Genomic DNA, 25,253 nt, shown 5'->3' with positions numbered 1-25,253 from the left:
ACTATTTTGATTAATCGGTTTGAAGCTTTTTTCATTATTAAAACAAGATTTCTGATTGTTTTAGCTTCTTAAATGTGAATATTTTCTTGGTTTCTTTGCTCCACATAAACAAAGAAATCATTAAAACTGAATCATTTTGGTTTGTGAACAAAACAAAGACTTTCGAGAACATCATCATTTCCAGCTTTGACAAACACTGATCAACGTTTTTTAACATTTTCTGACATTTTATGGACCAAACGATTCATCGAGAAAATAATCGACAGATTAATCGATTACGAAAATAATCGTTAGTTGCAGCTCTATATAAATACGACAGATCATCCATCCATCTTCTAGCACTTTATCCTCCACAGGGACATAGAGCAGCCATTGACTCTCATCCTCACACCTATTGTGTCCAATTCACCTAATCCCCCTATTGCATGTTTTTTGGACTGTCGGACGAAGCTGGAGTTTGAGAACCATTCGAGAGGATTCAGTCAGAGTCATCATTTTTAACTTTTACATCACTTTTAAAGAACTCCCAGGATCTCACACTGACTCCCGTCCACTTGCACAGACGGCGTATATAGCGCGGTAAAGCAGTCAGGAGTTCTCCAAACACGTCTTTCTAAATGTCCTGGTCGTACCCAGGGTCCTGTTAACACTCCCGTCTTTCAGAGTCACAGACCCGTGTCCCCAGCCGTGCTCTTTAAACACTTGTTAAAACTTACACTTTTTCTAACGTCAACAGTCTGAGAACGAGCCCTGTGGGATCGCTACTGCACGATCTGTACTGTGGAACCTCAACACACACAAAGAGAGGGAGATGGAGGGGAAAATAATCCCCACTCTCCCCCTCCTTCACCTGTCTGCTTCATGAAGGCTCTGATTGAGAGACAAACCAACCCAACTCAGAACCATTCAACCAAACCACTCCTCCGCCCCTGACCTGCTGTCTAAACCCCCCCCCCCCCAAATTAGACTACTGAGACCCCAGGAGCAAGGCTTACATTACCAGTACCTGTGAAACTTTGGCAGGCCTCATCACCTTGAATGGAAACCCTGGGCAAATAAAAGCAGGCTGGCCTGTCTGCACTCTCTTTCTGCCCACAGATGGATCGTGAACGGGAACATGAGCCTGTGCAGCAGAGACTGCAGCAACACTTGGTGGGTTTTCCTTCTGGGCCCCTATAGTTTCTGTAATGTAGTTCAGTAAAACCCATGGAAAGTTGAGCCCGACTGTGGAGTTTCCATCGTCAGACTCGCGAGAGACGAAGAAGACGATCGAGAAGTGAGAGTGAGGATGAGATTTAAATAAAGAACATGAAGAAAGAGAGGATTTATTTAGGATTCATGATTAGAAAAGTATTGATGAGGCTGTTCCCAAACCTGCTATGAACGCTTTGTATGAAAGTACAGCTTCTAGAAAAGTAAAAATGTCTTAATTTTGAATTAATTTCTAACTTCAATGATAGCTGTTTTGATAACTTGGCAAAATCTAGAAAGTTTCTTCATTCACTAACAACCTGATTCTCGGAATCTGTTCTGCCGTTGTCAGCGATGTGTGCTGTAGTTCCCTTTCTTCATCCATGTCTCTCTTCAGTTGACTCTACCCTCCCTGAGGTGTTATATCTTCATGTCTTTTTAATTGTAGGATTAAAAAGAAATATACGCAAGTACAGCAGAGTACAAAGTATGTGTGCTTCAAAATGACCAAGTATTTATACACACTCTGTGTGGAACCCATGCAGCCGAGCTCTTCTGCATGATCTGTTCCTGTGTTACTTTTCCTTTATGCATCATAGCAACAGATACAGTGACAAACACACACACACTGTAAACACACAGCGTGTGTGTGTTTACAGTGTGTGTGTGTGTGTGTGTGTGTGTGTGTGTGTGTGTGTGTGTGTGTGTGTGTGTGTGTGTGTGTGTGTGTGTGTCAGAGTCGTGAGGGTCAGAGACTGAGAGGTGAAGCGATGGCGGGGGGTAGATTAACACAAACCCCACAGTCACAGTGTGATCAACAACAACACAAAAAAACACTATTATTGTGTGGTGTATTAATGCAGAATCAAAATTGCCCGCAGCAATACAGCCACTACTTAAATCTAGAACTTTCTCTTACAGTTTCTCCCTTGATTATATATATAAATATATATATATATAATTTTTTTTTTCCCATCCCTGATGTGATGAAGGAGAAATGTAATTCATCTGTGGACGGCTGAAGACGAGCTTCCTCTACTTTGTCAGCATACGGTGGCGGAAATAAGAGAAATGATTATGGAGGAGAGAGAAGGTGGGAAACGTAATGGGAGGAAATCATTTGGACGTTAAAGTCATTTTAATGTCCTTTTGTCTGTTTCACATCATCCTGTGGAGGCTGGAGGAAACAGAGGGGACGGTTCTTCACTGTGAGCTGATTCAACAAGGACAAGGAATTTATTTTACCAGGAAGTTTGAACTAAGGCTGACAGTGGTACCACCTTCATTGTGCTTCATTAAGGGATCAACTTATTATTTTTTCTTTAAATCACATTATTTGTGTTTAGCGTGTCATACACAGAGTGTGTCAGCTGTTTTGCGACTAAAAACTGATCGTTAAGCATATTCAGATTGTACTAAGCTTGATTTTTTTTGCCAGTCTGAACAGTTAAAACACATGAGAGATCTGAGATTCAAACCACACACAGAAGTGGCTTCTCATGTGATTCTGAGCAGATTTTTACAGATTTTTACAAGTTTCAATTTGAACGTCTCAGTCGCTCAGGAAGGATTTCAAAGAGTCTTCTGTGTCACATCAACGATATAATCAAACACAACTAAGGTGCTTTTACGTTGTTGACGTGAACCAAAAGCTGTTAAACATTGTGATTAAAGTGGACCTAGACCGGAAGTTCCAATTAAGGCTGTTGTTAAGTGTGTATCTGCGTCATTACCTTGTTTATGAAGCCCTGAAGGTTCTAAACAAACAGTTCAGCCACTGCTGAGAAACTGTGTTTTATTGTAATCTCGGGCTCAGTGAGATCTCTGAAAAAACCTGGTCCGGTTACGTAAACAGTGGTTCTCCTGAACAGCAGATCCTCCTGCTCCGGGCACTAGTCCGGGCACATCCGGTTGCGTACATTGAACCGCAGAAGAAGAATAACGTCCGTTGTGGAGGTGTTTCACGAGCGACAGTGTCTTCTGACTCTGGGTCTGACTCCGGGTCAAAGGTCGTCAAAGGGACTGAGGCGGGGAGTCGTGAAGAAGCTATTTTTAAACACTGTTAAAACAATGTTTTGATAATGAGGAGCAGTGCATCCACCGTTCCAGAGGGGGGAGCTGTGCTTCTGAGAGCTGGTGTGCTGAATATGTCACTTCCGGGTATCGGCCAATCACAACACAGTCTGTCTTCTCAGGTGAGATTTATGTCTGAAATAGCGCAGCTGACAAGTGCTTCAAAAAGGACATATTTCTATCGGCTCGTTTACAGCAACTAGGAGGTTTTTGAGCATAAAAACAAGTTAATGTATGTAAGTAGACCTCCATAACTAACATATATGTGCAACAGGACCACTCTATGTGACCTTTAAAACAAAAACAGCCCTAGTTTGAACACAGCAGGTGCTACAGCAGCGCCATGTGTATAAAGATAAGTCACTGAATTGTGTTACAAGTGTAAGAAGAATTATACGATCAGGGACCATTACTTGCATCTTTCAGACGTGCCCTGAAAACGTTAAATAAGGCGCCCTGAGGTCGTGGATTGAACTCCTGCCCGAGGCCTTTTGCCTTCTGAAGACCTGTTTGTTCACATGTGGAACACAGCAGGCGTTAAAAGCAGAGTACAAGGTGGGAATGTGGCTCCTGTTGCTGTTGTGAGACATTTACTGAAACGCTCTCAATTTAAGAGAAAAAAAAAACAAGCTTACATGCGAGGATGTGCAGTGGAAAAAGACAGATATCAGTCAGGACACCAGCATGAGAGCAAATATGGCTACAGTCTGTTCTGAAGCAGATTAGTCAGCTGCACACTCTCCGTTTCTTTGTCAATAATGCGCTTATGAGTGTGTGAGGCATGTTGCATTTACAGTAATACATGCTCCTCGCTCGCCTCTCGCCGCCAAATCTCTTCATTGCTTCAATGCAACCTTTGCCAATAATAAAGTGGAAGCCAATCAAAGCAAATAGACCAGTGGATCTTTACCGCGTAATTGGGGATCTGTGTAATCGTTAACCTTGGCTCAGTGCAGGAAGTTAATGAATCAAATCAATACCTCTCTCTGCTGATCCATAATTATTTGAAAAGAGATGAAAAATTAAACAGGCCGAGCCTACGAGGTTATCATGCCATGCAATTAGTCCGCCGGAGGGAGATTATGTTACCTAGATACCATTGGGGAGGTGTAATTTCTCTTGCAGATGGAGTTTTTTTTTTTTTTTTTTTTAATGAAGAATGCAATTACCTAAATAGGTCAGCCAAAGACACGCTGCTGCTGCTGCTGCTGCTGCTGCTGCTGCTGCTGCTGCTGCTGCTGCTGATGATGATGATGATGGTGCTGCTGCTGCTGATGGTGCTGCTGCTGTTTCTGCTGCTGCTGCATGCCGCTTCTCAGCGTACCTGAGAGGGGAAGAAAAAAAAACAAAAAAAACAATCACAGAGCGTCGCCTGCAACTCGTCCTCCCTCTCTTTTTTCTTCCTCCCTCTCTTTTTTCTTCCCACTGATGTTATTGGTGTAACTTGTGTTTTCCCCTCATTAGCATAAATGTTAACTTCTTCAAAGATTAAGCAGCGACGCGTCGTAATGTTTCCTCTGCAGACTTAAGGCTCAGGTGCTGTGGTCATTTGTTGACTGTAACATGAGCAGTAATTCATTTAGTGTATTGTAAGATAAGGACTTTTTTTTTCTTTTCCCGCTGCTTCACCTTTGATTAATTTTGCATTTATTACCTGTGCCATGAAGGGTTTTTATTTTTTTGTTTTATTTGGCTGCTGTTTCTTTGTTTGTTTGCCTCGTGGTTTGCAGCAGAACTCGAAGAAGGGAATAGTTTTTCTGCAGTTTTCAGTTATGACCTCGTCAAAAAGATCTGAATACGGATTTAATGCTTTTAAAAATTGTGGGAAAATTCAGTGACCCTGGTCTCTCTCTCTCTCTCTCTCTCTCTCTCTCTCTCTCTGTGAGTGTTTTCTCGAGTTAATTATGTTTTGATATCGTAGCCAAAATACTGTAGAATCACAAAGTTATAATTCTAAAGATATAAATAATTGCAAAGATTTGTTTTAATATTATTGTTTATCACAAAAAAAGTGTTTTTTAGGTAAAGGGATCAACATGAATTTGATGTATTATTATTGTGTCATGCTATGAAAGATGAATTGTTATTTAGAGAAATTAAAGACATTTACAAACACAATATAAAAAATAATTTAAGGAATTTGGAAAAGTGAATTTTATCTGCCAGACAGTGTTGTTGTTTTTTAAAATCTAATTACATTATGAGTATTTTACTTTTTTAATTAATGTATTTATTTTTTGTCCATTAATGGCACATTTTCAGAATATAACAAAACTATACTTGCCGTCAGTAAATAAACAAAAATAAAAAAGGAGCAGGAAGAAGAAAAATCTAATAAATAAAACCTGCTCCGTCTTAATTTAACAACATAAACATGAACATACGTCTCATCCAGATCAGTTCTCCGTGGTTGTAAACCTGCAGCTAATTGTTGATTTAAACATAATCAGTCATGTTTTTGTAAATCCATGCATAAGATGTTTTCTCACATCAGCTTTGTTTATGATACGTATATTTCTCTTTTCTGTAAAACAAATTAAGACTAAACGTTAGTGATGTTTATGTTTTACCCCAAACCTCAGCGCCATATGGAAAAAAAAAAGTGTAAATGCCGCAAAATCCACTTTGATTTGTCCAAAACGGTGATATCCTTTCACACTTCCTCCTCTTTACATGTTCTATATAGGAGTTCCACACTGTATATGTTCTATATGACAGGCTGAACACCTAAGTGGTTGGCACTGTCACTTGTTCCGGAGCTCTCAGGTAACCTGTCAGTCACCCGGTGTGTGTGTGTGTGTGTGTGTGTGTGTGTGTGTGTGTGTGTGTGTGTGTGTGTGTGTGTGTGTGTGTGTGTGTGTGTGTGTGTGTGTGTGTGTGTGTTCCCTCCGCTCTCCTCCCAAACACATACAGCTCCAGTTATTTGGAAACTCTAAATTGCCCGTAGGTGTGAATGCTTGTTTTTATATGTCAGCCCTGTGAAGGACCGGTGATCTGTCCAGGGTGTATCCAGCCTCGTGCCAAATGTCAGCTGGGAAAGGCTCCAGCCGATGAATGAATGAATGAATGAATGAATGAATGAATGAATGAATGAATGAATAAACAGCCAGACAGATGCGCTGCACAAGCAAATGTATAAAAATTCCCTGTTTTCAGTGGATACAAAAAAAGAAAAGAAACACTGAAAAGTGATGAACCTTGCTGTTAAATTTGATCTGAAATCTTTGCACACATTTGTCTTTTGGTGAGAATTCACGTCTCACAGTCGCTCTGAAGGAAGATAAATGACAGACGTGAATACCATAATAGTCCCCGGTGCTTCCTTGGAAACAAACTCCTCTCACAGTTCACTTCATGTGGTTAAGATTAAATGAAGACGACGCAGCGTCCATGTCGTCCATGTGTGTTTAAAAGTTCCCCCTGTTGTGATCGGTGTGAGCGTTTACGTTACGTTACGTACATTACATACGTGTTGAACACAGCAGGGGGCGCTAACACAGAGAAGTATAGAACAAAGAGCAGGTCGTTGATGAAACGTCGCTCTGACTGATACGGTGAAGTCATCATGAAGACTCAGTGAGGGCTATCTGCTCGTCTGAGGGTTTCATCAGTCGCCGTGGCGTCTCTGCATGTGCGACTGTGTGTGATTGAAGGGAGGATTTGGCACAGGCGTTCACTTCTCAACTTGGAAAGCAGTGACCCGGTGAACTGCCAAATGGTGCCTGTTTCAGGTTCTGGATGTGGCAGGTGCTTTGATCGTGATTCAAACAACTTGTCAACAAGTGCTGTTTGCCTGAAACTTGGCACAGTCTCCACGACAGACTCCATGTCGAAACTTGGACGATCGCATTCCAAGGATGGAGGAGTTTTTTTATTATCATCATTATTATTATTATTATTGATATTATTATTAATAATATGGATCATTATATTGTGCATTTAAAAAGCACCCTAACAGGACCGCAGGGGAAAGATATCAGATGAGACTTCAGGTTTTACACTGGACAATAATTTGATCCGCAGAGATAAGATGTGCAAATGATAGAGTCTGTGTATTCATCCTGTCTGTTTTTGATGGACAGGCTCTGCCCATCCCTCCTACACACTGACATGTAGGAAATATGTTTCAGGGAATGACACCAGCGCACCCTCTTACACTTAATCATTGTCAATCACTCTGCGCACTTGGCTCATTGGGTAATAGGAACAGATCCAGCAACGCATCCCCTCCAATCTGTTTGGCTCTCACACGGGAGGTGCATGCTGTTTTCATGCCTGTGTGGGATGGCTTCAAGCTGTTTTCTTATCAAAAGGCCCATTCAGACATTCTCTTTGAGAGGCATCGCAAACCTCAGATCTCACAGCCTCCGTTCAACCACATGTCTTGATTTAAGAGGCCAGAATCAGATTTGCTGCCACTGTGAAAGAATGGGATGTGATTTATCATCCTGAGCCACACAGGGGCTGATAACCAGAGAGAGAGAGTTTGTGCCCATATGTCGTGCACGTACACACGCACACGCGCACACACACACACACACAAACCAAATCTCCACCGCTTCAACCTTCCACCTCACGTTAATACCGATTTTAAAAAAAAACAAATGTTCTCAAGCTCAATCAATCCTCTATGTGCATACTGACACAGACGCCGTTTCGCCTCTTGCTCTCTTGCAGCGCGGAGTTGGATCACATGCTTTTTACAAACTGCAACTACATCACCTTCCACCCAGGGATCCTCTCTAAACGCTCCCTTTTAAACCTCCACTAACAGTCTCATCATTGATTTTATGTCTCTGTGTTAGTTTTTTTATTTTTTTTTATCCTCCTCGGTTGTAAGCAAGCAAACACGGCTGAACCCTAACACCCCGTGTCCTGCTGTGTTTCCCTCAGGGTGTTCTCATCACGAAACAGCTACACAACATCTTGCAGTGATGCACCCTCAGCTACACGGGCCATAGAAAGGCAAAGGTGAAGGGAGCCAGTTTTACACAATCATCAAAAAAAAAGCTGCTCTCTGTAAGAAGTAAGTGATGTTGAGAGCAAGGAAACACTTTCTCTTAACTCTTTCCATCTTCTTATTATTTTTACACTGCTATCTTTCTGTCTTTTGCACTTTCTTTGTCTACGTCTGTGTTTTATGTCTTTGTCTACGTCTAAAGGCCACATTATAATTATCCGACTGCTTAACCACGGAGACCCCTCGAGCCTTCATACTTCTGCTTCGTGGTGACGGATACGCTCCGCAATTTCCCGCCCGATCAGTAGGGGTCGCTGCGCAAGGTTGTTGTGCTTTTGGCTACAGTGAGCAATGTCGTCTGAGAGAGAAAGACTGTTGTTGTTGAAACAGTGGCCGTTTCTCACTTTTCTGTGTCACAGAACGCAGTTTAATGACGTATTTATAGTTTGGCAGCGACGTTATCGGTGGTGATCAGCTCCGCCTCTGTGGACGCTCAGTGCGCACTGTGAGCCGGCACAGAGCAGCGTTAGCTTGGCCTGTCCTGAGGACCAATCGCAGCTCTTGCCGTCTCCGTTGACCCTTGACGGAGTGACGGACACTTAAAAAATATTTCGTGCAGTCAGAGACGACGCAGAGGCTCTACGACAGGCTCAACGTCAACGCAGAGGACTCTGCGTAACCTACGCAGAGCACTTTACGCAGGAGTATAAATTGGGCTTCAGTGACCGTCTCCTCTGAAGCTTCTGCTCTCGCTCAGTCAACAAACTGTTGCAGTGTGAGCTGGTTTCAGTGGTGAGACTCGGTGCCATAAGGTGAGCTGGTGAGGACAATGAGGAGACTAAACTTGCCAAAAGGCGAGCGAGTGCAAGTGTAAACCTCGTCCCTGTTAGCTCAGCCATTTTTGGGCGGTCAGGCTGTCTTGCCACAATCACACGCTGGCGCCACAATTGCCGAGCCCCAACTGCAACCCTTTCACTGTGTAATGAATACGTCCAGAAATAAACTTTAACCGCTCGTGCCCTGCTGCTCGCCCCTCTCGGCGCACATGCACAGAAACACTGGAGTCTGGAGCCATGTTTGTGTTGTGCCCTGGATTGTGGCGCAGCTCACCTGGCCCCAGGACACACGTGTGGTGATGGAGTGGTTATGGTTCAACACAGAAGCAGTCAGTGAGAGAGAGAGGTGACCACTGACCGCTGTCACCCTCTGGTGGGATCATTCACGCCCCGGGTGCAGGGAATGTTGTGCAGGGATAGAGATGACCAGAGAAGTAGAGTGGTGTTTTTGTCTCCTGCAAAATTGTGTTTGACTCTGTGTTTACGTGCGCTTAAGCTCACATTAAGACGGCGCGCTCGTGATGTCGGGGCTCGTGCGGACGGTGCTTGCACACGGCCACACGCTGAAACATCGGCTGTTGACATAGCACGTGTGTCGGAAAATGCGTTTTTGTGGTTCTCATTTCTGTCTGCATGTCTGTATGTATGTAAAGAGATAAATATACCTGCAGCGAGCCCACACTGCTCGAGTCTTGATTGTGCAAGGGGTGGCTGGATCAGAGCGGTAATTTTCCACATTTACACTCAGCCCACTTGAGTCTACCTTTAAGGGCGTTTCTGCGCGGGTCACTGTGTGTGTGTGAGTGTGTGTCATGTATACCTGCACATGTTTTGTTTGTCTACATCCGCGTGGTGTTGCCGCGTTCCCGCGCGCATCCATCCAGGAGGAAGTTTTCCTTAGTCTCGACTGCTGCTGCAGATTCTTGTTTATTTTCCATCTTTGCACAAACAAACAAACGCACACCTATGAAATCAGATAGCACAACATTTATTTAGCATTTCCATCTGTGATAAATGAAACCAATTAAGCCGCACTTTTATATTAGCGAGGAGGCAATCCTAATTTTCTCCTTAAGTGCGGTTTCCACGGCAATCAGAGGTCTCGGCGGGGGGTCGGGAATGGAGGCGTTGGGTGGGAGCGCACACAGCGGGGACAAAGTGAGTGCGAGAGCCTACTGCACTCACGGCTGAATCTTCTGCTGGCACGCACTTTTTGTCTCTCACATACACACACATATGCTGGCACACACACACACACACACACACACACACACACACAGGCATGCGTGCACGCACGTACACTGACAATATCAAACAAACAATTGCACATATTCTCTTTGTTAATTTAGCCTCATCTAAAGGCTTCATGGAGTGAATCCCAGGGTTATAAAAGCTTCCATGTTAATGTTTATCTTATTTGTATCAGTTTTGTGAAGTGATGAACTTTCAGTGAGTCACACGGTAACTGTCTTTGAAAAGCGGTACTGTGTGTTCCACGCTGAGAGACATCATCCTAAGTGCGTGTGTGTGTGTCTGTCCTCTTCTTATTATTTTCCTATGAATGAAATTGTCTCTGGAAAAAATCCGGACATGACAGCTTCCTCAGTCTGTGAACAGGGGGAAGTATTTATGGTTCCAGTCAGAGTATTAAGGAACTTGGCCTTGTGTGTCATCAATTATTGTCATGTCTGACTGGAGTCCCCCCTTTTTTTCCTCCGTTGACAATCGGCTGCTAAAAAAAGACAAACGTGATACGACCACATCGCAGAGTCATCAAATGAGTGTTTTTGTGGATGATTTTTGTTACAAAACTCTGAAAAACTAGAGCTGTTTTGGAGACAGAAAGAAGGAAATTGTAGCAGACAGTGTTTCATTTTTGCAAAATTAATAAACAAACAAAAACATGTTGAAATGTTGACCGAGCAAACAAAACGTCCTGTTACAAGTATTTATAGTTTATGGTTCCACTCCTGCAGGACTCAGTGCTTCAGTATCCAGTGTTTAGAGAATCAAGCAGACAGTGGATTTTTATTCTTATTATTTGTGAGGACAAATTATAAAAAAAAAAATCAATTTGCACTGGACATCTTCTAATTATTTCCAAAAATCTAGTTTTAGATTTTTGAAAAAAACGAATGAACTTTATTTCAAATGTAAATATTGAGACAGCACAATATTTTTGCCAAGATGCAGAAATAGTGTTTTTTGAACGAGACGTTGATCCAAACTTTACTTTACTTCGCATCGAAACATACAATCCACGGCAGCCTGTTTAGTATAAAAGAGAGAAAGATGCAATGAAAGAAAGAGAGAAAGAAAGAAAGGAAAGGCGCTATTCAATCCGTCACACTTCTTATAGTTTGACAAAGCAAGAAAGAAAAAGAAAAGAAGTTGAAGCTCAGGCACAACAGTTGTTACACAAACACAGAAGTTCCACGGCTTGAGGATGGAGAGGCAGAAAGAAAACGAGGGATGAAAAGAAAAAGAAAAAGCCCAGGCCTCACTCAGAACTGTATTCATAGAGTCTGAGTCTTTCAGGTTCATCTCTCATTACTCCCGGGTTCTTTCTCTCCCTCCTTCTTACTCTCTCTCTCTCTCTCTCTCTCTCTCAAGCTTAGCAGAAATGGATTACGCCACACAAAGAAAGGAATAATCACACTCTTCTCCTCCTTCTTCTCTGGTAAACACACACACACACACACATTTTCACGCGCACAAACACGCACATAAACATAAACACACTCTCTCCCAGTCTGTTGTTTTGCACACGCACACACGCACACACACACGCACACACACACACACGCACACACACAGCGTCTATGAGCCAAGCTTTGTGTGTCTGCGAGTCGCTGAGTGTGGTGTTCGTTGTGAAGCTTCATGCCAGGGGAGTCGTCAATTATCTCCCCAAACGCACCCAGTCCTCAGGGGGAAAAAGCAGTGACAGAGACGTCCCCGTTTTTGAGGGAACCTGAAGTTTGCAACATTCAGCTGAGTGACAATACGTTCACGCTCTAATTCTAGGCTAGCAGATGTAATGTGTTTTTCTCCCTCTCTCTGTTTGCCTCTTCCTTTGTCTCTCACGTTCCTGCTCTCCTTGTACTTCTCATCATTCCAACTTTGAGAAGTTGGAGCTCCTAAAGGCTTTAGTCACTGTGTGTTTTGGGTGGTTTCTGTTGGATTCTCAGTACGAGTTTGTGCTCGCGTGTGCGTGCGAGCGAACGAGCGCGTGTGCAGTGTGCGTTTTTGCATTAAAGGATGTATGCTTGCAGTTTGATCTTTTTTATCTAACGCAGGCAAGGTGGTACTCCCTGAAGACTTCCTTCTTTCCCTAGGCAAATTTTTAAAAAAAATAAAAAATGTCTGCAAAGGGAAAGAAAAAAAAAAAACATGATAACAAACAAAAGAAAAACAACAATTGTATCCATCTAATTAATTATGCAATGATTAGCATTTTCTCTTTTCAAGCATGAAAAGAAGACGAGCACTTTTGTATTAACATAAACAATCACATCAAGCCCTTCGTGAATACAAAGTTTGGACCTTCAGTATTTTTTTTTTGACAACTTTGTGCCGGCTATAGACAATATTTTTAACAGATGGTACACATGTCATTTCATTTTTCAGGGCTTGGATTTTCAGTCGAACACATACAGGCTCCGTCTCCTGACAGCTACCAAGCAGATCGACTCACTGGGAACGGCTTCAAATGAAAAAACTCCCCTGTCCATGTTTGTCTTGCTGGGGGAGACTGTATCTGTGAGCACTGGGCTGCTGCGCGGCCACTTCTACCTGGTTAAATTAAAGAGAATATGAATAATAGATGGGAAGAATGACACTTCCGTCGCCAGGGGTAATGAAAGACCCGACTCCCGGCTCTCTCTTGTCACTCCTCTGACTCACAGAGAGTGCTAATAAAGATGACACATGACAGCTAACGAGAGCCATCATGGCTGAGGACATGCACACGGACGCCGAGGAAGACGGAGAGAAAGAGAATGGGAGAGTGGAAGATTGTGAAAACAAAAATATGAGACGGGGGGTAAGTGTTAGCGGGGCAGCTAACCTCTGACTGACCAAACAACTCGGTGTCCTGCTTAAGCATTCAGCGACCTATTTTAGAAAGTCAACAACTGACCATCATTCACACTGGAATTTTAACTGTAGGAAAACAGAGATGGGGGTTGAATGAGAAGGGGAGAAAAAAAAAAAGAGGCAAGTTCTCAGTAAAGAGTGTAGAGCGCGGGGAGGGCAGTGACAAACAACTCTGAGGAAAAGACAGCAAATGAGATTTCAGCCCCGTCCATGAGAGACAAGTGGTGTGCAGGAGCTGGAGGAGGCCCTGCCCACAGCCTCAGCTCCAGCCTCAGCTCCAGCCTCTGCCACAGAGTGCCCAAAGAGAGGGCGTGCCATTGTTTACTGTCCCTGGTGCGGGTAAACAATAAACAATGAAAAGACTGAGGGGTTGCCAGCACCTCACCCTAATGTTGCCATTTTGGGAACTCAAATATGCCCCCGTGCTCCCCCTACACACCACCCACTGCCTCTCTCTCCGCCTCCCCATTCAGATCCATCCCCAGCCCCAGAAACCCCAAAGGGGCGGTCGCGCAGCCTGCCCACTCTGCCCTCTAAGAAACCACAAGAGGGTGTGGTTCCGCCTGAAACAGGGACGCCATTTATTTTGGGCGCATCTCTGCTGACTGACTCATGTGTTGACTGGAAAGTTGGCTGCATGCTCCATAAGGCCGAGGCTCCAGCAGCCCATGTGGACTATCAGTCACTGACCTGCTCTCCCTCCTTTAGGGCCCCCCCACCCCCCCTACCCCCCCCCACCCAACTGCACCTCAGCCCACCACAAGTGCACATGCACCAATAGCCACCCACTCCTACCCTCCCACCCACTCTAACCAGCCGTCCTCACCCCTCTATTTTTGTCTTTATGTCAGGCACTTTCCACCCTGCTCTTAGGCTGAAACTGGAGAATTGCCATTGTTTCACAGTGACCTTCAGCTGCTGTGTTGTAAGAGCTGATCGTTACTGTATGATCGGCATGTGTCACATGTTCTGATGGGGGGGGTTCTTCCATCAACCTGCTGAACCAGTCATACTGCAACTTGTTTTCTGCTCGCTTTACTAGCACAATGTTGCTGTTGCCTCCATCTGTCGTGACATAACACGACATCTACACTCTTAATCAGTTTCAAGTTTACTTTTTTTAGGGCTGTCAAAATTAACGCGTTAACGCATGATGATTAATTTGTGGAATTAACGCGTTAATTTATTTTAACGCATTAACGCACTTTCTCACTTTCCTCGCGCTATGGGTAGACATGCAGTTTATGAACAGGCAAGGCGGCGAGCTACTGCTTGGGGCCCCACGTTAACCTGTGTGAAGCTGAAGGAAAATGAAGAGGAGTTATCAATCAGGAAGTTGGAAGAGGAAGAAAAAAAGAGGATGAAGAAAAAAGAAAGAAAGACACACAGTTGTAAGTGGCGCTACTGGTGCAGATAATGATATAATCATAACATTAACAGTCACTGTCTTACTAACGGGGACACAGACAGCAGCTAACATTAGCGTCAGAATGCTAGCTGACGCTAACGCCAACTAGTAGAAGCAGTGCTTCAAAGTGCTGATGAGGAATTTCCTGCTGTGAGTTTAGTAAGAAAACTTCTATACTCTATATTTTGTTTATAATGCGAGTTATTTACAGTGCAATGTATAGTTTTTTTTTTTACCTTATTTACAGCATTTTATTTTTTCTATTTATTTATATTGTCTTTACTAAGTTTGTATAGGTTTTTACAAGTTATTTACAGTATTTTATTGTTCTTTACATTTATATTTTCACATACTTTATTTATCTCTCCGTTCCTAAAACAATATAAAGAGAAAATTTGAATTTTTTTGGCATATTTACGAATGGTAATTAATCGTGATTAATCCACAGCTACCCTGTGATTAATCTGATTAAAAATTGTAATCTTTTGACAGCCCTACTTTTTTTTATATATATATATATATATATATATATATATATATATATATATATATATATATATATATATATATATATATACCATTTGTAAACCATAAGACCAACAGTTCTTTTTTTTTTCAGTGAATAAATCCACAGTCTTTTAAAATCCAAGGCCGTATTCATCTGTGGCATTATCACAGTTTTTTTGGAAATTAAGAATGCATTCAATCAATTTAAAAATGAAAAATTAGGAGTGGTTTAATCCAATAAAGTGCCCATTAACTGTTTTGAATAGGACACTCAGAGTGCTTACAATTCTTGGCTTAGTCATCAAATACTGTAGCACATGCTACTGTTCTGCGCTGAGAAATAAACGACTTGGGCAGATTTTGTATTTATATAATGTGTGTGGTAATTGAAAATTAGTGCTTAAATCATGAGGAAGGGAAGGGACACGTGTACTTTGTGTTTGCTCCTGTGTGGGAATATGGTTTGAAAAACCTTCAAACTACTGTAGACACTTTTTTCACAGCCGAAGGCTTCCAGATGGCAAGAGCAGTCAATAAAAGAGAGGATGAAGGCCCTGTAAAAACTTTATAAAATGCCCAATTATAAAAGGACTTTTATTTATCTGTCTGGCAAAGAATGCAGAGTCCTTTATGGTCTGGACTGGATTTACTCTTCCTCTATTTAATGTCACCAGAGGATGGAGACTTGGTTTTGGACCTGATTTCTTTCCTCCTATAATATAAACGACTTTGCATTCCTAATATTATTTCAAAGCAGCAAAGGTAACGAGGGAATTATGAGAACAAAACCCATTTTATAACCGGGCCCAGCACATTTTATATTAAAGAATGAACGAAAGCAAACAATGCGTGAAATGTACTTGAAACAAATCCCTGCCTGTTCGGTCACATACCGACGCTCAGCACTGCATCTTATTTCTCTACCTACTTTTTTTTATTATGTAGTGGTCAAAAGAAGCTGTGGGTGCTCTTCATCTCCCTCGTTTCTCCCCAGGGTCTCCATATTGCTCTGGAGATGTCTGTGGGTTCCTTGCAATGGCGTGGCGCTCTGACATTCCCTCCACACCCACACTGGCAGCCAATGTGCCAATTAGTGGCCTTCTCCGCAGGGGTGGGTGTATGGGAGGTGGAGAACACAGGAGAACGAGAGGCAGAGGAGAAAGAGCATGAGAGAGAGAGAGAGGGAGCGTGTGTGTGTGTGTGTGTGTGTGTGTGTGTGTGTGTGTGTGTGTGTGTGTGTGTGTGTGTGTGTGTAACAAGGCCTCAGACCTCAGACATTCCTTTCGATATGACCCAGGGTACAATTAAGGGGATGTCCCTCCCCTGCCTCCCCTCCTCGGTGGACCACATCAACGGAAGTCCTGGCCCAGCTGGAGGCTCTAATGACGGGAGGGAGGCCAGGTCGCGACCCTGGTGTGCCACCTCAGCGCCACGCCCTTCCTGTTTAGGTCCAGACAGGGTCGTGCGCCAGGAGCGAAGGAAAGGGGAGACGGGGTGTAAAGAAGTGTTTTGAGTCCGTGAACATCTGGAGAGCTCGCTGACAGAGATGAAGAAAACCGAGCATGGGAGACCACGTTATGCTAAATCACTTGATTTTTCAGTGGGACGCTGAGAACAAATGACCACGAGTGACCGACTGCAGGACGACAGGTCCTGAGGACAAGTTGGTACAAATGGTGAGATGATGTCATGAATATGTTGGTAAGCACGTTACATCACCTGAACATCATTTGGTTACTTCATTTTCCTTAGAAGAAGAACACATCACTAATCATCTACAACACTGGGCGACAATTCTGAATCATGTTGCTTCCTGTGGCTATATCACAATAAAAGTCTGGCTGTGTTTGTAGTGTTTTGTCATATATGTTTCACCACATCAGACTCTTTAGATATGGAGATGTACCATCTTGGTCGAAAACGCAACATTTTGAGGCATCTCTTCTGTTTCTGAGGCTTTTTCTGAGTCCATCATCACAAGCGCATATATCACCACAGCGGTGATCTGTCACTGTCAAGACCAAGACCAAGACCAGGACATTGGGGACCAGATAAATATGGATGGCGGGCCGGATCAAGCCCCAGGTCCTTATGTTGGTCATGTGACTGAAAATTCACTCTGGAGGAGGTGAGGTGATAAGGAAAAGACAAAATAACAATATAACCACAATAAGCTCAAGCCTCTTTATCTCTGTGGGGACCCAGACTTTTGCGCCTTGCCTCAGCTTTTTAATTCCTTCTGTTAAAATGTGTGATTTGCAATATTTTACGATAAACCTACTTATTGACTTGTTCCTCTTGTCCAAAACAAAAATATTGTTGCAAAACCCGATCCTTGATGGACGAGAAGTTACTGCTGTCATTCCCTCGCCCTGCACCTGAGACTTTGGACTGAAAGCTCCGGTCCTTAGCCCTGCGATCGTCAGACAACCCACCCGTCACGGAGAAGCTTGAATAATGATACGTCTGTAAGTCTGTCTGTCTGTCATGCTGCTGGATTTGCTTTCTCCATCGCTGTGTGTGAGGAACAGCAGGAGACATGTGGAGGTGGTAAAGTGTGTGTGTGTTTGTGCATGCTGCATCTGGTAGGCGTACATGATGGTTTTGTGTGTGTGTGTGTGTGTGTGTGTGTGTGTGTGTGTGTGTGTGTGTGTGTGTGTGTGTGTGTGTGTGTGTGTGTGTGTGTGTGTGTGTGTGTGTGTGACAGGGGTTCCCACAGATTATAGATGTCGATGAGCATCTCCTCTCGGCTTGCAGATCCCATAATTGTCACCTTGCTCATGTAGGTAAGAGATGCGCCTTGGATAACCACATAGAAACCCCCCAATCAGAGAAAAGAGACAGGTAGAGAGATTTGAAACAAAATGAAAAATAAGAAAGAAAAAAATGCGAGATTTGATCAAAAGAGAAACAGTGATAACATACGTGCTACAGTACGTGAGCTCATGTGAGCTCATGTGAGTGCAGGTTCATGAGGCAGAGACGGAAACAACTAAAATGAGGGACAATCAGCGCTCGTCCCGTCATCACAGTCATTACAGTAAGTGCTTGAACGACCAATAACTGAAAGTGTTTGCACTTTTCCACTGAACAAACCTGACCAACATGTTCAGAGCCAGTCGCTGCACACTCCATTAAGCCATGAATTGGGGGGGGGGGTGTATGAATGAGTAGGTTTACATAACGTTTTAAAATCCTGTCGTGTTTGATACGAGTGTCATTAAATGACTGAAAACACAAAAGATTTCAGGTTGACCGTACAGTAGATAAACGCCTCATATCCTCACTCGCCTCTGCACTGCTGCTGTATACGCACAAACCCTCCCTCAGTCAGGTCTGATAGTCTTGCCTGACAAATAAGGTTACATCCCTTCTGTTCACAAAGACCAAAGATTTAGTTTTTTCTCTGCAGGACTGACATTTATTATGATTATTAAACAGAGTTTTATTTTGTTAAAGGTGAAGTAAGTAGTTTATGGTGCCATCTAGAGGAGAGGCTGAAATTTACAAAATCTGCTCGACCCCTCCCTTCCCTGAGCGCTACGGTATCCTAAGCCGGTCAAATGTCGTCCTCGTCGTCTTTCTCCGTGTCAGCAGATGAGGTTCGTGAGGCGAGGGAGAGGGCGGAGCTACCGCGGCCGTAGCAGACGAGAGTGGAGGCGGGACTTCCTCTACAAGTAAAGAGACGCTTGATTTGTTCTCTCGCGTTTGTCCTTACAGGCTCCGGTAGAAACATGGCGTCTCGCTGCTAACAGTGGCTATGCAACCACGGCCCGCGACCATGTTATTTTACATGACTTTTTGAAACAATACGAAAATGAAACAAAAAATTTTATACAGCGACTAGACAATGCAGGAGCACATAATATGTATAAAAAAGTGGATTTTGGGTTATATAAACCCATAAATACCACACAGTGTCCCTTTAAGTATGATGATCGTAATTCATATAAATGTTCATTTATATTTCTGAAAATATCAACGCATAGTTTACTGCATAACTGTGTCAGATGTTGTTATTTATAATATAAAATGACACTTATACTCACGCAGTCATGCAGCAACAGCCAAGCATGCTTCACTTTACATTATCATGTTATAAATAATCTCCTCCTGGGATAACCACGCACAGTTTGCAGACATTAATGAAAATGGGGCAAAAACGGCAGCAACGCAGACAGAAACGTCTCGTTGATGAGCAACGGACAAAGACCAGGCCAATTCAAGCAGACACCGAGGCCACAGAAACTCAGAGTCTTTACAAATGTGGTGGAGAGAAAAAGCATTTTAGGATGAACCAAAACCTTGATGATGGGCTACAATATCAGAGGGTTACAGAAACCTGAGGATGAAGTGGGCACAGGATTGGAAACTTAATTTCTAGTGACAGTTTCTTGATATTTGAAATGTTTTCTGGGTAAATGTTGGACTTCTTATTAACAATTAATTGTTTTAATGCCTAATGTAAGTTTATCCAGCACGATCAGTGCATTCATGCTCAATATCCAGCTTACATCTTACTCTCATATTTAAATTGCCTATAACATTTATTCCATTGGAGAAAAAAGACATTTCATAAATGTTCTTCTTTGCCAACAGGATTCTATAGATCTGCCTTTAGGGGAGAGTTCAAATTCAAGAAAGAGGGATTGAGTGTTGTTGATCATGACTGAAAGGACTTTCTGGGCTCCAGACTAAGTTTGTATATTGGTTCAGCTTCTACAAGATGACAAGCCTGATTCCAAAACTTTCAATTTCCTGGTTTTATATCAAATAAATTCAGCACTTTGTTAGTCGTCTTCAGAAGTTTCAGGTAACAGAGATGAATTCATCTCTCGACTGTTTTCATGAAGACGCACCATTGATTTCAGTGAAATTCAGTCCCCTGTAATAAAGTATATTTGAGATAGAGTAATATAAAAGACTCAGTGCATTAATGATGCGGCGGTCGTCATGTCAACATTGACCACAACCTCCAAAGACAACAACATTGTGTAGAATAGCTTGTGGCTGTTTTGGGAGAAAAGGGAGACCCGGCCCAGTATTAGCACAGTGCTCCTAATGAAGTGCTGTGACTTTTATTATCATTTGTGTATTAAAATAGACTAAAAGAGAATATTTAAACATCACAGAAGGTCCCTGACAATAAGCAGCGCGCATGTGTTGTTGTGCCGTCTCCCTCTAATGTCATACAGCAAAGGCACAAACAAACACTTCTTTTTTTTTTTTCTTTTGTCTGAATCCACAGCACAGCTCCTCTGTCTCTCATTAGCTTCTATTAATCTATTTACCCTTCACGGTGCCCTGACACCACCCCATGAACCCCAGCCTTTGCCAAAACTAAAGTGACACTGACTCCGCAGGCGAGGTTGGGAGGCCATGAGGTCACAGCAATGATGGCACTAGCTGTCGACCGGTGAAATGTGGGGCCTGTAGGCGGAGGGTGCTAGGTGCCTGCGAGGGGAGAGTGAAGGGAGTGCGCCGGGGGAAGTGAGACATTCATTAGGAGAGCCAAGCTGACGCTGTCACCCTCGCCTGCTTCTAAGGAGGCTGCTCAGACACACGCCAGCCTCAGCTGCTCCACAACCACGGCTGTTGCTCTGCAGCCGACATGTCTTCAACATTCAAGTCGCAGTTTGTGTGTGCATAAATATGTGTGTGCTATTGGATGTTAAAAATGATGCGGTGTGCTGTGAAAACACTGTCACACAAAAGCCCTTTCAATCACTGATGAGGACGACGCGGCGACGGGATGAAGACACGCGGATACAGTGCGTCTATTAGAGCGCGAGGGTTTGCGGTTCATCTGCCGAGGCCTTTTTTCCTCTTTCATGCAGATCTGATGACAAATGAGACGAGCATGTTCCCTCAGTCATCGTGCACGCCTGTGAAAGCAGAGCCCATTTTACTGAGGCTCTAATGCGATGAGAGAGGCCAGGAGTCAATTACTATGTACTTATTCTCCCTCTGCCTGAACACAGACTTGTTAACGCTTCCTAATAATGAGCCACAGTGAACAAGAGGGTTACACTCCATCCCTTTGACTCACAAATGGAAAACATTTTCCATTCTTTTTGTGCCCTGCCACAGATGCCTGATAAAAAAAAAAAAAGAATAATAGGAGAGGGACGAGGTGAATGTTTACCTTGTGCCTGTAATGATATCCTGTAGGGTTTTTTTGTTGTTGTTAACACAAGTGGCAAAGCTCTTAACATCTCTGCTAATACCATAATTACACGATATAATGATGCTGTATTTATCAAATATAATGTTTACCTCTGTGAAGCAGCATATCAACGGAGGAAGAACAAACGAAGGCTCTGTTCCTCCCTGATATCAACATTCAATCTTTAATTACACAAACACACACACACACACACACACACCAAGGTCTGATTTCTTAATGTCATGTAAGTCCAACTAAAATAGAGCTGGTCTTAGTCAGACTAACATACCTGGATAATGCGATACATAGTCTGATTACTCAGACAACACAGCAACCACAAGAGAGGCTCCATCTATCCACGATCCATCTGACCGCCACTCTGTGTTTGTTTTTTTGTGACTTAAAGGTCACCAGGAAACTGATGCATAGAGATCTACAGCGCCACCTACGGAGGCGGAGTCAGATGTACACGTCCAAAATTTTTTTATTTATTTTTCCTCCACATGTATACTGACTCGACCAGGTGTCCAGTTGCCGCTCTTAGTCAGACAAACATACCTGGATAATGCCATACATAGTCTGATTACTTAGTTTAGTTTAGTCAGACTGGAGTAAGACAACAGCCACGCTCCATCGATCCATCTCACCATCCACCTCGCCACTCTGTTTGTCTGTGACATAAAGTTCAGCAGGAAACAGATTCAATACGCACTACCTTATAGAGCGATACAGCGCCACCTACAGAGGCGGAGTCACACATACACATCCAAAAGAAATCGGTTTTCTCCTCCACTCGGACTTGATCAGTTGTCTTAGACTAGGGCCTTAGCTGAATTAAACTGTGCATGTAAACGTACATTCAGGAGTGAGGATCACTGCACTCAGATGATTTGTGAAGGATTTGCTGACAGTGATAATAGTTTTATTCGCAATTTGGATTACGACCCGCCAATCACAGGGTCGTCATGAACACAATACAGGTGATTTAGTCTGACCAATTAACTGTGGGAGAAAAGAAATCTATACCTGGAAGAAATTGAAATAGAGTAAATAAAATGTGTCCCAGCATCAGCAGCATACTGAGGCAAATGTTCTCCAAATCCTTCGACTGTATCTTTGGTTCTGGCAGGAGTGTGCGCTGCTTTTAAAATACTGAACTAAGTGAAAGGTTTAAAACTCTCAAGTTGAGGCAAATTAGAGCTGTGACAAAATCCAAATGGCTCTAATTTGGGTATTTTACTCTCAGTTTGAAAACCTTTGGAGAACGCTGCTTTCACACTCTTTGTTGAGAGAATTACACTTCACGCCGCTCGATATCACAGAACACCACGTCAATCTCCGCTTGTTGCACATTTTTTTGATGGTGTAAGCAGTTTATTTTATTATTATTTTAAAGGATGGAAACACTTTTTTATCCTGCTAATACTCAGTGGAAATAAGGTAATAAATCCCACTGCTTTATAGTTTAATTCACTCCAAACGAGGTTGATCTTTTCCAAATCAGGTTACGAGAACCCCTGCCTTTGTTCGTTTGTTTTAATTAAGGAGAAGCAGAGAGGTGGGAGAGAAGAAACCCTGTGTAATTAAATATTAATTCCAGAATATTTTGTTTGTGATTATGTATGTTAAAATTCACGAAAAATACCATGTGTCACTATTTCTTATCCTCAAACTTCAAACTGTCGAAACGTTGACTCACTTTTCTTGGAATTGAAAAGTTTGCCGACATGACAACGTTCGTATATATTAGGTGTTCACAAGGCAACGTAGAAGAATCGGATGAGCGTGAAAACAGGAAGAGGAGGCAGCGACACCAGCAGTGTTTTGGCAACAGAAGTTACACACTGGGGCTTTAACAAACGCCAGTCAGAAATCACTTCTCCTTCCAAAAATCTAGTGGCAAAAACAAGAATTATAGCCAAAAAAGTCTTTCTGTAAGGTCACAGTGACCTTCGACAACAAGTCAGCTCAGTGCATCCTCCAGCGCCTGACCTGGAAACATGATGATTGGCTGACGCTTGAGCGGAAGTTTGCGAAGTGGAACATTTCTCTACGTACTGACCCACAATGCAGCAGCTGAGCTACATGCTCCACGCTGCTCCGTCCACGGTGAACGAGAAGCCTTTGAGCTGTAAAACACCAAGAACAACAAACCAACTGTCACCGATGACCATGGTGATCGTCAACATTCAAACACAGAGCGCTCGCACTTAATGACACAGCAGCTCTGCCTACAGCGTCGGCCCATAACCTCAGGGATAAATAAATCAACGGAATAGTTGTGCCAAACTGTGTTGAAAGTGATGAGTTGAAAGAGCTGATGCTGCTGAAAAACTTTTAGTGGGACATTTCACCAATTTGTCATCCAACGTGACGGCAGCAGAGAGAGAGAGAGAGAGAGAGAGAGAGGCCCCGTTAACTCACTGCTCTGTTTTTAAAACTGTCCGATCTCCCAACAGCTCAACATTAACAATTAGCCCCATATTTGTTATGTATTAGATCGTACAGACGACGCTGAACACATGATGCTCCAAAAAAAAAGAAGCATCTGAGCGTTTGAACTATAAAGATGTCAGCTGACAAACCAGCGTGTCGTTTCCTCTCCGTGCTCCTAATGGCTCACATGCAGCCGTATCCACAGCAAGTCTGCAAACAAGTATCTTGGGACCGTGTTACATTGTTTTCCTGTGTATATTTATTTATTTATTTATTTATTTTCCCCCTTCTTCCTTTTTTTGTGGCCCCTCTTCTGCATAAGACGAGATGACAGGACTATTAGGTTTTGTTTGCGGTTACATCACAAAAGAGTTGTAAATCACAAACCAGAGTTGAGTCGCACTGTGGGGAGGACGAGTGTGATGGATCGACGCAGAGTGCAGGGGACGAATGAGGGAACTGGTGCAACATGGGGACAGTTATAGTATAACAGTTATAGGAACCACTAAACTCACCACTGCACTGCTTCTCCCCGAGCACGTATAATTATTGTTTTTGGGGTAATGAATAATAGGTTTCAGATTTAAGTCTTGTGTAAGTTATTGTTTGCGTTAATATAATTCACGCATGTTGCTTCGTGTTTTGCAGGCGAGCCGCGCTCCCATCTCTTATCTGGCTCCGCTCAACTCCTGTTCCCGGGGACCATTGGGAAGGACAAGTCCTGGCTGTCCTGGCTCTTGACAGAGGAGATAAATCACTCAGCACACCGGAGGATAGCCTTCCAGTAGGCAAGCTGGGAACTTCATTATACCGCCCCTGCCACACATTACCATGCAGATCGTCACTGATTGGGCAGAAGCTGTGGCGAACGCATGCAGCCTACTTCTGTCACCGCCAGAGGAGTCTCAGATCTGTCTCTCAGTGTGGAGAGGAGAGGAGGAGGAGAGGAGAGGAGAGGAGGAGAGGAGAGGAGAGGAGAAGAGGAGGAGAAGAGAGGAGAGGAGAGGAGAGGAGAGGAGGAGAGAAGAGGAGAGGAGGAGTGGAGAGGAGGAGAGGAGAGAATGAAAGGAGAGGAGGAGAGGAGAGGAGAGGAGAGGAAATGAGAGGAGGAGAGGAGAGGAGAGGAGAGAATGAAAGGAGAGGAGGAGAGGAGAGGAGAGGAGAGGAAATGAGAGGAGGAGAGGAGAGAGGAGAGGAGAGGAGAGGAGAGGAGAGGAGAGGAGAGGAGAGGAGAGGAGAGGAGGAGGAGGAGAGGAGGAGAGGAGGAGAGGAGGAGGAGGAGAGGATGAGAGGATGAGAGGAGAGGATGAGAGGAGAGGAGAGGAGGATAGGAGAGGATGAGAGGAAAGGAGAGGAGAGGAGAGGAGAGGAGAGGAGAATAGGAGGAGAAGAGTGGAGAGGAGAGGAGAGAAGAGGAGAGGAGAGGAGAAGAGAAGAGGAGGAGAGGAGAGGAGAATAGGAGGAGAGGAGAGGAGAGGAGAGGAGAGGAGAGGAGAGGAGAGGAGAGGAGAGAATGAAAGGAGAGGAGGAGAGGAGAGGGGAGAGGGGAGAGGGGAGAGGAGAGGAGAGGAGAGGAGAGGA

Source organism: Microchirus variegatus (assembly GCF_963457635.1).
Source record: "Microchirus variegatus genome assembly, chromosome: 17".
NCBI classification, from domain to species: Eukaryota; Metazoa; Chordata; class Actinopteri; order Pleuronectiformes; family Soleidae; genus Microchirus; species Microchirus variegatus.
Note: the sequence above shows the minus strand (reverse complement) of the source record.